We start from the raw sequence: 14296 nt of genomic DNA on the forward strand, positions 1-14296 counted from the left end.
TGGAATTGACTATGGAAAAATCGCTACGGAATTTGTTACAGAAAAATCGTTATGGAATTCGCTACGGAAACATTGCTACGGTATTGGTTACGGAAAAATTTCTACGGAATTTGCTACGGATAAATCATTACGGAATTTGCTATGGAAAAATATGGAATTGGTTACGGAAAATTGATATGGAATTTGCTACGGAAAAATCATTAGGGGATTTGCTACGGACAAATTGCTACCGAATTAGTTACGGAAAAATTGTTATGGAATTTGCTACGGAAATACTTTGTGACTCAAATTGCAACGAAATAGATGTCATAGAAACTGTCATAGTAAAATTGCTACGGGATTATAATTTCGTAGCTAAACATATTGTTACAAGAAATAAAGCTACAGAGTCTAATTGAAAGTTTATGTAGCAAATTCCGTAGTTAATCAACTTTAGCTACGAAATTTCAGCTTTTTGCTACGGAAATATTCCTTGACCAAATTGAAATTTCTTGTAGTGTCAATCATATATAACTACCATTCTTTTTTTTTCCAATTTATAATAGTTATTCTCCTGTATACTTTCTTATCTACAATGGAACAATCTACATCTGTTGTTATTCTAGCATAATTATTAGTTGGTTGTTGACATTCACTCATGGTATTGAAATGATGATGATAGTAACTTGTGAACTTGTTATAAGTTATAGCATTTAAATTCACATATTTATGTATTATTCTTATTAAGTCTCTCACTTTCAGTTATAACTCGGTTTTACATCTTGAGATCTGACATTATGCATGAGAAAGATGATTGGTGAATGTATTTGTGATAATTGACTTACAAATTACATGTATGTTGTTGGTTGCACACTTGTAAAGCAAGTCCGAATCTGGTCCAATAAAAACAATTGATGAAGTCAATTAACAAAGAAATTCGGATTGAAAAAGTAATAGCATTTTGTTTCATAGTTGGCATCAGTTGGATTTCTACTTACAGGTTGAACCAATAATAAGTAATTGAATAATAGTATAAATTTTTGCACCACCTTTTAACTAAAACTGAATATACTGTTGCTTTTATTTAATTATTCCAAATGTTAATAAAAAATGTAAAGGCTGCAAGTACATGAGGTTAGTATTGTTACCCTTAATACAGAGGAAAGATACATACTTATGTCAAATTATAGGAGTAATGAATTTTATATTTCATCATGATGCTTGCAATTTTCATTAAAGAATAAATCAAGTTGAAACATAAAATATTGGTCAAAATAAGGCAAACTTAAAGTTCCCTATAGCATGTTGTATTCAATAAAATGCCAAATCTTGAATACAAACTCAACAAAGAAAAAGAAAAAGGAAACCCGGCAAAATAACAATACATTAGAATTAAAATATAGAGAAAAAAAAAAAAAAAAAAAAAAAAAAAAAAAAAAAACAAAACAACAGCAACAAAGTTGGGGCTTATAAGATTCTGTTTTATTAATAATTACGATTCATTATGGATCAATGATATCATAATACAAAAATAAAATTATTTTTTTGATGTATATATTGTTTAAGTTTATGTTTTGAGCATCTAAAATGTCATTTTTTTTTCTTAACAGATGAAGATAATTTGAATATGTGAGTTGGTGCTATATGTGCAGATTCAATCACAAGGAACCAACCAGTTGACTAGATTGTAACACTACTATAAAAAAAATAAATAAATAAATAAAAATAAAAAATAAAAAAAAAAGCATTACCAACGGCCAAACCGTCGGTAATGCTCTTTACCGACAGAATTGCAACACACCAAAATCGTCGGTTTATTTTTGTCACTAATTGTTTGTTGGAAATACAGATTTCTGACAGCTATTGGTAATTTTTAGTGACGGATTTTTCTATCGGAAATAGTAACGGATCACCAACAAAATATATTTTGCAACAGACGGAATTCGTTTGCAATGGATAACCTTTGGAAAAATTTACTAATGAATTACCAACAGAATCTGAAATAACTAACGGATTACCGACGGAATCTGAAATAACTTACTAACAGATTACTGACGGAATCTCACAATGACTACAAATTTTTTTTGTGACAGATTAGCGACGGATTTTGGCATTTTAAAAAAATTTACAAACTAATGGAGAAATTAAAAACTAGAAATAATTACATATTCAACACACAAATTTTTTAAACATACATCAAATCTATATTTTAAAACCAACAAATATAAAAGTAAATCCATAAATTTCAATCCATATTGTCAAATACCATAAATTTCAATCCATATTGTCAAATATTGTCAACAACCAATACAGAATTCCTTCTTGATTAGCTCGTAGATTCCACACCTATCATTGAGAGTTGTTAGCTAGAGAGATATTTACATATTGTCAAATACCTTAAATGCCCTCAAAATGTTGACCATAAAGGGCTTACTTTATGTTTTTACTCATTATAGTTGCATACTTTCAAATAAACTTAAAATAGAAACCATTTCAGTTTTTTCACGATTATACAAAATAATTTATATTTTTACTCATAATAGCAAATGTACTTTTGCCATAATTCCTAATTACAACTTGTATGAAAGTAGATTGCTACTTCATAATGTATGATGTCATAATCAAGAACTTTGGTAAAATACATTGTTATTTCTCACAATTAACCCTTAAAATATCAAATTATTTTAATATTACCTTTTATCTTCCTGTGAATTGCTTCAAAAGATCATTCATTTTTCCAAGAAGTTTGGCTTGTATTTCCTCCCGTTTCTTCACTTCCCGGCATGCTCTCTAATTCATTTATCTAAAATAGGTTCCAAGAAACATATATAATTAGTATAAAATAGAGTAGGAAATAGCAACATACTTTACTATTTTCATCATAATATAGTGAACGCATCCACAATGAAAACATAATTTACATAATAACAATTTTACATCTTATACATATTAGCAATGAACTATACCTTTTTTTACCAAAATAATCAACGTACATACATTTATATAAGAACACACTATATATAAATCAATATAGACACATACCTTTTATCCATAATAGCAATATACTTCTGCAAGTTTTCTCATATCAATGGGGCATATGAGAATGCACACAAAAGTCAACATATTGACTTCCTAAAAAAAAGCAATACATCTTTACATTTTTTTAAGTGTTGTGTAATGGTCAAACCACATTAGCATATCAAAATACCAATTGTGGTATTTTTTTTCTTTCTATATTTCAAGAATAAAGTAAAAAGATACTTAAAGGGTTATCTATTTATAACTTATAAACTCCTAATTCCAGAATAAGGACATATCTAAAAAAGGCAAATCCTTATCCCTCAAGATAGAACCTTTTAAACATATAAAACTGATCAATGAAACAATTCCAAATTAACTAATTATACATTGATGCATAAAATTAAACAGATTAAGCAAAGTGCTACTATTCATACATGATACAACAATCTTGTTTTACCTCTAAACTATTATGGAACCACTATCATCAAAGATGATTTACGCAAGACAATAAGAACATAGTCAAGAAATACATGAAAAAGTATTAAACAACAGTTTGTATAAATAACATCTTACCTTTTTGTGAATCAGTTAGTTGCATTCCACTAGACAATAAGAGCATTAATGAGTTGGCTGTAGCTAGGAGCTGACTTCTACTAGTTATCATTTCCTTGGGGCAAGAATTATAAAGATACATAATCAAAAGCACACAAAAAGTCAACATATTGACTTCCAGCAAAAAACAAACATCTTTCTTAACCTTTTTTTTTTTAATTCATTATGTAGTCAAACCACATAAGTATGTCAAAATTAAAGGATAGAATAGATGTTTCGACGCCTCTGAGAAGGAAGAGTCAATTGCCTCCTACACTTTACAACTAAAGAATCCACATGTCATATTGTGTCATTGTATTTCTAGACATTTTTTTATGATTATAAAAAATCTTAAGTCAAACTCATATTATAGAATGTGAAAAAGCTCTACAATAGCCATAATGTGTATAATAGCAAATGCATATTACATGTGACCAAATGCATATTTCTTTATATAACACTGATCAAATGAAAATTTCAAGGGCTGTATAACTCCCATAAGTGCATGCTAGCTTGTTTCTTTGTTAAATATATAAAATACCTATCAATAAAAGCAAAAAAAGAGGAGTCTTGTGGACCCAAATCAAGACACTCAATTATTTGTGATGTGATGATCATGGACATACACGTAATTTTGGAATATTTTCCAAACAGAAAGTCACTTTTGTGAATTTTTAACTTTCTCTCCTCTACCCATTAAACTGTATTTTGACCCTATGATAATCCAAAAGATTGGCACTTTGACTTCATCATCTTGTTCATAGGCCTCTTCTTCAGTTTTAATGTCACAACTTTCTTCTTGTTCAGTGCTTTTATCCCCACTTCTAGTCATCCAAGTTTGATAGATAAGCCCCTTTCTTAGATGGTAGAAGTTGCACTTGAACAAGGATCTTGCAATTGTCCCATACTCAGTAGGTTATTGCACAAAACCGGGTAATATTTTCTCCACAGTCTTCACATCTTCACCACAATTACACATATCGTTGGTGATCATCATTACTCTTCCAAAATGGTGACTCTTCATTTGTCATTTCAAAGTAGCTCTCAGTTGTTTCTCCTAAGAGACTGTAGTAGTGTTTGTTGGACCCCTTGAGTGCTCTTGATACTTGGTCTTCATTGAATCCCATATAGCTACTTTGATGTATCCTTGTGTGTAACTGTTTTAAGAATGGCCTTTTCAACAGAGCTGAACATGTAGTTTTTTGCTTTGATCAGATCCTTGAATCTGGCTTCATCGATCTATGATTTTCTTTCGAGCTACAGAAGGGCTTCTTCTTGACTGGCTCAATAAACCCATTCTGCACAGCATTCCAGTAATCTTTGGACCTAAGAAGAAAAGCCACTGCAGCTAAAGAGTAGGAACGGATGACAACAAGCTAAACAACAGGAACATAAATCACTGATGGCTAAACTACAGGCATTATATTCTCAAACCATATCTCCAACACACAAACAGTCCAAGTTAGAACTATTAAAGTCACCTTCCAAGTATAGAATGAGAAATTTTGATCATCATTTAACAAAGACTGAAAGTCTTCTGGGTGAAAATGGATGAATAGACTAGATCTTTGACTACTCCCATGTCACAAGAGATGAAAATGAATGAAGACACTTGAATGGTAAGTCTTGCCATGATATTTTTCAACAGAAGTGCATTGTTTTCCCATATGAATCTTACAGTTGATCTGGGTTTTTGATGATTTCAGTTTCATATATCTTGATAGATAACACAGCTGAATATTATAAAGTGACTGGCAGGAATCTTGTTCAGCAAGACCTATGTAAGTTCTATCCTTTCTTGGTTTTAATTGAAAGGTACATTTCTATGATGCCAGCATAAACAAAAACCCAAAAGATCTTATGTGTGAAAATGAGGAGAAACAATTGAATCTTTATGCTAACGAGTCTAAATGCAAGAAATAGCAACATACTTTGATTTATTTGTTTAGTATAGCCACATACTTACATTTTTTTATCATGATTTTGTACTTTCAATATACTTTTATTTATTTATTTATTTATTAAAACTTGCTTTGAAAAATCCTTTGAAATATAGCACTGTACTTTCATATTTATTTCTTTAATGTTTTGTTAAAAATCTAAGTGATTATATCAGTTAATTTTTTTTTGTATTCAAGTATAAGTATAACTATCAATGTACAATGCAATAATAGGAAAAATTGGAAGTAGGATGCTATAATAAGCAAATCAATGGAAGTAAGTTCCTATTTCTTGCATTTAACACAAGTGTAGAATTTTGGATCAATAATTTCTTACATCCTTTTTGCAGCTTGTCTGGTGAACTTTGAAAAGATACAATTCCGATCCAGATTACAAGCTCTTGCATGATCAAGGTATCAATTTTCTTTGTTGACGATTCAAGATGTTAAACAACTTTATCTGCAAAATTGATACTTCATAAGATACGGGCACATTGATTTGCAAATGATTACAAGCTCTTGCATGATCAAGGTATGTAGAAGACACACCAACAACTTGAACGTAAGAGAAGGTATCAATGGTCTACATGGATCAAAAGACTCATCTCTACCTTCTAGCAATTGAAGGTACCAATGTCCTTTTGCTGTCTCTGTGGTGTATCGAGATGAATCAATGGAGGTGATCAAGGATATGATTATCAGCATCAAGAACAAAACATATATCACCTTGTCCAACCTTGTCACTACCCTGCTCCGTTTAGAAGGCGATGTCATGGAGTTGCGGACCACTTTGGTGTCCGGTCCGGTGTATACCACAACACCATAAACATACTCTGTAAATCTTGGTCTCTTGCTGCAGATTGTCTACTCCATGTACAAAAACATTGTATTCTGCCTTACGTTATTCTATTTTGAAATCTACACCAAGTTCGGCGGGGTTGTCTTGTATGACGGATGGTATATGCTTATGTTCAATCTCCTTCTAACATTCCTTCATGTCATATCGTTAGACGTCTTGGGTCAAGACGTTTCCTTCCATAGTTGCCTTGAGGTATTTTTGCAAAGCAATCAAATTAGTAATCTTTGTATCGTTGGAATTCTAAGTCTGCTTCGTTCCTTGCTGCATGTACAGTTTCCAAGCATTTATCAACAGGGACAAAAGAGCATTTCATTTAGTTGGAGGCAAATCCTGGATTGGATGGGAAACGGAATACTTACATCTCTTTTGATATTCACTCTAAGCATCCAGATTCTCTCTGACTCGGCCTTCCGACATGGAGGAGAAGTAGCAGACATCGCACACTTAGGAGTGTTTATGTACACCATGATTGTTTGGACAGTTAACTGTCAAATTGCTCTCATCATAATTCACTTCACCACTTGGATCCAACATATGTTAATCTGTGGGAGCGTGTTGTGTTGGTACATTGTTAGTTGTGGGCCCTGCACCCATGTATTGGATCGTCACACTGTTAGTTGTGGTTGTTTCACTTCTTCCATACATCACTTACATGGTCATCCATAGGTTATTTTATCCAACACATGACCAACTCATCGGGAAAATGAATTACATTACAAATGATGTTGTAAATATGGTCCCTGAGGTTCAAGTATTATTGGAAATCATCCCATAACAAGACCCATGACATCGTTCTTAGGCTTTGGGGTATACCGGCCATACCAAGGGTGTAGTAGGTGTGTGAGTGTCAACTGTCAGATTGCAGCAATCTAATCGTCATCACTTATTTCATATGTTAATCTGGGGAAGTTGTCTGTGTCTTTTATCCAACGGTTGACCAACTCCTCGAGGAAATGAAGAACTCAATGAATGTTGTTTAGTATAAGACAAGCAGTGTGCCTCACTTTGTAAATAATTTTAATTTTTAACTCGTCCAACATTACATGTCCATGTGTTGTAAATTTATGACTCATATATCTGAATTACAGACATGCTTGCACTTGATGACTAGAAATGCTTTTCGGTTTTTTCTAGTTTTTCGTATCCTTCCCGGGTGTCTACTAATTTCATGTTGTCGGTTTAAAAGAGAGAGAGAGAGAGAGAGAGAGAGAGATACACAACTCAAAAGGCTTTTTGAGTTGGACATCATTCTCTCCTTTATTGTTCCATAATATTCCAATGTTTCACCAAAATTTAAATATCAGCACTCCCACAAAGTCAGATAAATCTGTTAGTTTTCACCAAAAACTACATACCAACATTCATGTTTTGAAATGTGATGCACATTAATTAAGAATACAAGTAAGTGTTTAGTGTTCACAAACACCAACACCAACACTATACATGGCGCTTGATGGCAAATATCATCTCTCTTACGTTCAACTTTTGACATTAAACATACAAGTAAGCTGTTCTAGCAAATTCATTTGCAAATCAATGTGCCCGTATCTTATGAAGTATCAATTTTGCAAATAAATTTATATAACATCTTGAATCGTCAACAAAGAAATTTGATACTTTGATCATGCAAGAGCTTGTAATCTGGATTAGAATTGTATCTTTTCAAAGTTCACCAGACAAGCTGCAAAAAGGATGTAAAAAATTATTGATTCGAAATTCTACACTCGTGTGAAATGCAATAAATAAAAACTTACTTCCATTGATTTGTTTATTATAGCATCCTACTTACAGTTTTTCCTATTACTAATCAACCCAAAAGAAGAAGCCTATGAACAAGAAGATGAAGTCGAGACTTCAAGAGATGTGCCATCTCTCATTCCAGAACCAGAAGTTATTTAATCTACAACACCAAAAGAAAAACAGGTAACAATGTTGTCGAAGGGTCACAAAGGCCCACAAGAGTTAGAAGGCTTCCTCATTATCTACAAGCTTACAACTATTCATTAAAGGAGAAGAAAATACTCGAGAACACGAACTCATCAACAACTGTATGGTAGAAGTTGTTGAAGATCGAAACACATTCGAGGAAGCAGTGAAAGATGGAGTATGGAAGAAAACAATTAAAAGTGAGTGAATCAGTAGAAAATAACACCAGGAAACTCACTACTCACTGTCTATTGCAAGCTTTGCAAATTCCAAACCAAGGGTTCCTCTTCCAGGGGTATTAGAGTGTCAAACTCAAGGTGAAATTTTGGGCCGATAAGCCCGGTCAATACCAAGTCTTGACCTCCTAATGAAATGCTGTGGCCCAAATCCCAATTTGTTCTGGACTGCATTTGGTTGAACATTCTCTGTGTATTTAATTAGTTTGCTGGGATTTTGTCTTTATGAAGTAAGCACTATAGTAGTGGTATTGGTAGACAAGGTAGTGGAAACAGCAGGTTTTGTGATCTGTGTGCTGGCATTCCATTTTTTGTCTTTTATTACTAGTATCTATAGCACTGGTGGCTGCTGGAAAAAGGTATCCAGATATTTTGTAGTCAAGCTTTCCTCTAGAAAAAAAATCCATGGTATCTTTGAAAAAAAATCCATGAAAGTAGAATGCTAAACATTACACCCAATATTACAAAAAAAAATACAATGAAAACTAAACAACCTAATATTTCATTATAATTACTAGCCAATAGTTTCCAATCATTCCAATCGACTGTGTCATCTTGGCTATCCAGGTATCAAACCTGACTTCCCAATCTCAATATCGAGCCATTCGCTATCAACATGAACAAAACTAGAATTGAAATTCACTAAATCAACAAATAAGAATTCAATTTTGACTTTTTATGTTTGACTGCGATGAACACAATTGACTCAATTGCGTTCGACTCCAATCAAACAAGTATGTTCAATCAAGTAAAACCATTCGCTGTATGTTCGAATGAACACATATAGACCACATCAGATCAAAATTGAAATATAACATAACAAGTAGCAATCACTTTGATGAACAGGGGCAACAACACAAGGGGTAGGATCGACAAAATCAAGCCAAAAAAATTGATGGAGAGAGCGACACAAAATGCTTACTTTCACCATCGTGCTTGAATGCTGTTTGGGATTGGGATTGAAACAGAATAATCGAGTTTTAGGGGAAAAATAACCTTACCAAAAGTTGAGTTGTCGATGAGGGACCTGGAAGGCTTCGGCGATGACAGCACTGGCGAAAGATCCGGCCGGCTGGTTCCGAAAATGGAGTGGGTGAGGGAACGTCGTGTGTATTGAAAGAGAAGAGGGAAAGTGGGGTTGAAATATCAAGGGAAAACCCGGAGATGATGCCGGAGGCGATGCAGCTGGAGCAGGAGACGAAGGCGCCACAGGCGAATCTGACGGCGGCAGCAGGAGAGGGGATCGGAGTTGTAGCAGTGTGGAGTGGAGGAGAGGCGTCGTTGATGGTTGGGAGGGGAAAAAGAGGTTGCGTCGTTGTGGGCAAAACAGGAAACACGCGTTCCCTTATTTTTTTCAGATGCAATCACATGTCAGTTTTTAAGAGGTTACCTTATTTTTTTTAAGTGGCATAAAATAAAATGCTATCAAACACCCTACTTCTGAATTTTTAAGAGATAAACAAATAGCCCTGAGTCATGCATCCTTTGTCAACTTAGTATTTTATTCCAGAATATCAATCAATGGGCTTATCATGTTCACCAGGCTACGCCACAAGCTCGGAGTATGTAAAGATTAAACAGTTAGATAGCGGGGAGGCATTGTTGGAGATATCGTTAGAAAATAAAATGCCTATAGTTTAGGCATCAGTGATTTATGTTCCTGTTCTTTAGCTTCTTGTTATCCGTTCCTACTCTTTAGCCGTAGTGGATTTTCTTTCGCACAATTAGCTTTGTACTAGCTATATATTCAGCCATTGATTCATTCATGAATAAATTAAGGTGTTCAATACTTATTTGTGTCTTGTTATTTCAGAGTTCAACAAAGTGGAACATTGAAACTGGAGGGTTGTTTGCAGACTGTTGTGGAGATAGAGGGGCTGTGTTGTAACCTGTGACCAATATAATGTCAGGAATTTGTTTCATTCGCTTTGTGTTTTACGCATCTAAGTTTCTTTTAAAAGGAGTCAGACATTTTTTTCCTTTAATATTTCGCTTTGCTCATATGTGTAATGAATGTGTGTTAGGGTTTGTGTTCTTGAGAGCAGGTTAAGGGAATTGTAGCGAGTTTCAGTTGTATTTGTTTCACGAGATTAATAAAAGTTGATTTTAGGTTTCAGCTAAGTCTTCAAGATACAGTGTTCAAAATATATGAAAAGAGAAAACTGCATCATATCAACATCTACGTCATTTAAACAAAGAATAACGAAAACAAATCATAATGACGAAAAAAACACGCAGATCAAGAAAAACTAAGAAAATATACCCGAGTATCATATTGATACCACTCCAAAACCGCACAATCATAAAGTCCCAAAACACTATTCTTTACAATACCCCCAACCACGATACCGAATTGTAAAGTCTAAAAACACCTAATTGACTAAAGTCAAGAAAACAAGGTCCAAAGTGTTACCTGGGATTCAGAATCTGATCCTCCGTCAACATGAACGATTAGTCAAATTAAATGGCCCATTTAACGTTCCAAGCACTTCTGCTTTTTGTGGATGCTTATCGTCGGCGGAGAGACGAAACACACCAAATTTTGGATCTTTCAGTGTCGCCGGTGGTGGCGGTGGTGTGCATGAAGGTAAAATAAACTTTTGGGTTTTTCTTTAAATATTGTACTAATGCTAATGCTAAGGGGGTGTTTGGATAGGAAAAAAAATGCTTATTGTTTATTCCCACGATAAGCTAATTTAAGTGTTTGGATAAAATCCAGCTTATTAGACTAAATAAGCTAATTTTAATAAACATCCATCCCCATGCTTATTGCTTATTGCTTATTCCCACCACAAATAAGCTATAAGCAATAAACTAAAAATCTAATCCAAACACCCCTTAAATATTAAAAAGAAGAAATAATAAAGGATTTTTTAATATGTACCCATACAAAAAATACAATAAATATTAATTGAAATATTAATAATAGAAAATATTACTATAATCAAATATGAAATTAATTAATTATAAAAAATATTTTTCATAATTAATGAATTTCACATTTAATAGTAATACTTTCCATAATTAATAGTTCTTATATATACACATATTAGAACATCTCAAATAAATGATTATCCACTAAAAAACTATATATATTTAGAAAATCACATTTTTTTTGAAAGCTAAGAAAATTATCATGAAAGTCCTAAAGGTAACATCGCGGTTATAATTTTTTTGACATATGGTATCTTGATCATTTTTGTTCATAATATTTTTTAGAAAATAAAATATGAGTGTTATTTTTTAATTATCAAAATGAGTTCTGTTGAATATTTCATTTTAGTTATACTAGCAAGAAATACAGCTAATTATGGTGTGACATTTCAAAGACCACCAATTTTAATAACTCTCTAAATTTGGTGAAAAATAAGACTGGTTTGGTAGATAAATCGAATTGTTCATTTTTCTTTCTAACATCCTTGTAGTATTATTGTACCATAGTTGATGATGGTGATATCATACCCCTGATGATGGTGTTGTTATATGATGGTTGATGAAGGTGATGGTGCTAATGAAGGCAACGATGTAGAAAAGTCATGTACTGCAAACATATTCAACGGAAAAGGGAGCAACAATTCAATATGTACTTTTATCACTCATAGTGTACACTCAATATCATAGTGTTGTTGAAAATAGAAACATTATGCATCAACCGATTCTATATGTGGAACCTGATAATTATAAGTACGTTAGTGATAATGATGTTAGTACATACATTTAATGATGTGGGTGCACATGATTATTTTGAGCACAAACCACAATGTATAGTTAATCAGGTCGATATTGAAACTGGGAACAAAAAAAGTTTTGTTTTTTGAATGATGTTGAACTAGATGGATACGGGGAGTTTGTAGATTGTTGTTTAGATATATCTGACCTAGAGAATAATTTTGATGGAGAAGAATTGGATGATGAACCTAAACATATGTATTTAGATACCATATTGGATTGTATGCCCCCTTTGCCTTCATGTCCAGGCGTTATAATGTCAACATTCCATCACAGATGGTAGACCCAGTTCAAAAGATCGAGCTTCTACATATATTCGACGGCACAGACGTGCTTAATATCGCTATTGGAAAAAGATGCCTTGAGGGGGAGGGGTTGTTCAGTATAAGATAAGCAGCTCGAATAAAGAAAGTTTCAAGGTTGATTGTTATATTAACAATTGTTCTTGGTTAATAACAATTGGATTGAGGGCCAAGTAATAGGCGTAGAAGGGTAAAATGGTCTTTTACCTCCAAAAAAGTAAGAATGTTATGATTAAGACCCTCATGTATAATTTATTACCTTGATCGCTAATTAGGGTCTTATTGGGTATTGTTTAGAGTGAGGAGTTCCAGTTCCTACAGCCGTGTGTGAGGACTGTTTGTCTGTAGAATTGAGGTGAGTCTTCTTATTATGCTCGTGGGTCGAAGACACCAATGTCGGCCCACTGAATTGTACTAGTTGTTTTTGTGACTCTTGCATGTGTAGGTTTGGGTTGGGCCCATTATTATGTATGTTGGGTTAGGCCGATTATTATGTATGGTGTGTTGGGCTCATATATTGTATGTTAAGTTGGGCCCATTTATTATTATGAGGGGCCCATTTGTATGTTGGTTTGGGCCCATTTGTTATATGTTGGTTTGGCCCATTTGCTTGTATGGGCTAGGTCCATTTATTTGGTATGTGGTATTTTGGAGAACTCACTAAGCTTTGTGCTTACGGTTTTGTAGTTTAACAACTTTTAGTTCAAGAAGGAAAGGTCTGGCATGATTACATCTCATCCACAAGAGATTTCACTCTTATGATGATACTCTGATGTTCCTTCTGAAACACTATTTGGCATTGCTGATCTTTTATGACATATATATATTAAATGTTTTTCCTATTAAAAATGAAAATTTTTCTATTAGTTTTGGGATGTTACAATACTCTTATTCCCGTAGGAATCATACTCTTTATTCCTGATGGAATACTACTCTTATTCCCGTAATAATTTGTATCTCATTCCTACAGGAATCATATTTCTAAGCATATTTATCTCTATTATGTGACTCATCGCATAATACTTGTCCCATGGACATTCTTCTCTTTATCTCGGGATTTTAATACATATAATCCTATTCTTTCTTTATCTACTCTTATAGGTATTGCTCATAATACCCTTATCCTTCCCTTATACATCTGTACATACTTTCGTTATACATACATACTCAGCTACATGATCTTAAATGTATAACCACAAGTACATAATTTTACATAAGATTATGGTACATATATTCCTATATGTTATTTCTGTATATCATGCTCAAATAATGATACTTACATACAAACATACATAAAAGCATATAAATATGTATAACATAATCAAGAGAGAGGGAGTGAGGGTAATAACTTACCATTGGATCCATTCTTTGATTGATGCACCTTGATCCATATTATTTTCTCTTAGGCCTATTCATACACATATTCAATCTTCTTAATACATGTTTTATCTTATTAAGAGCTTAATGACACTTATGGTCAAAACGACCATTTAATGGATCATATTTCTAACTTCGCATTTTCTATTTCTAATCTAATGCAAACAATGAATTAAACATCCCATACTACTTATTTCATCATAATCTAACATCTAACGCATCAATCATTAATGACTAGTTAGGGTTTCAAACCCTAACCCTCATTGGATTGATTTCACCATAAAAATCACTTCCAAAGCTTGGTTAAGCTTCTAGGCACTATCAATAGCATCATAC

The 14296-nt window shown here is 33.2% G+C and overlaps 1 long non-coding RNA gene across 1 annotated transcript; it reads right to left on the bottom strand.

Moving 5' to 3' along the window:
- Window positions 1–2202: 2202 nt before the first annotated feature.
- On the bottom strand, window positions 2203–9939 carry LOC145035906 (uncharacterized). Its single transcript, XR_013678394.1, has 3 exons — window positions 9554–9939; window positions 2674–2782; window positions 2203–2325 (listed from the first exon to the last, which is right to left on the bottom strand). It is a non-coding gene; the product is annotated as an uncharacterized LOC145035906 (long non-coding RNA).
- Between the last annotated feature and the right edge of the window lie 4357 nt (window positions 9940–14296).

This window comes from Lactuca saligna, chromosome 3 (assembly GCF_052625555.1).
Source record: "Lactuca saligna cultivar CGN05327 chromosome 3, ASM5262555v1, whole genome shotgun sequence".
Lineage (NCBI taxonomy): Eukaryota > Viridiplantae > Streptophyta > Magnoliopsida > Asterales > Asteraceae > Lactuca > Lactuca saligna.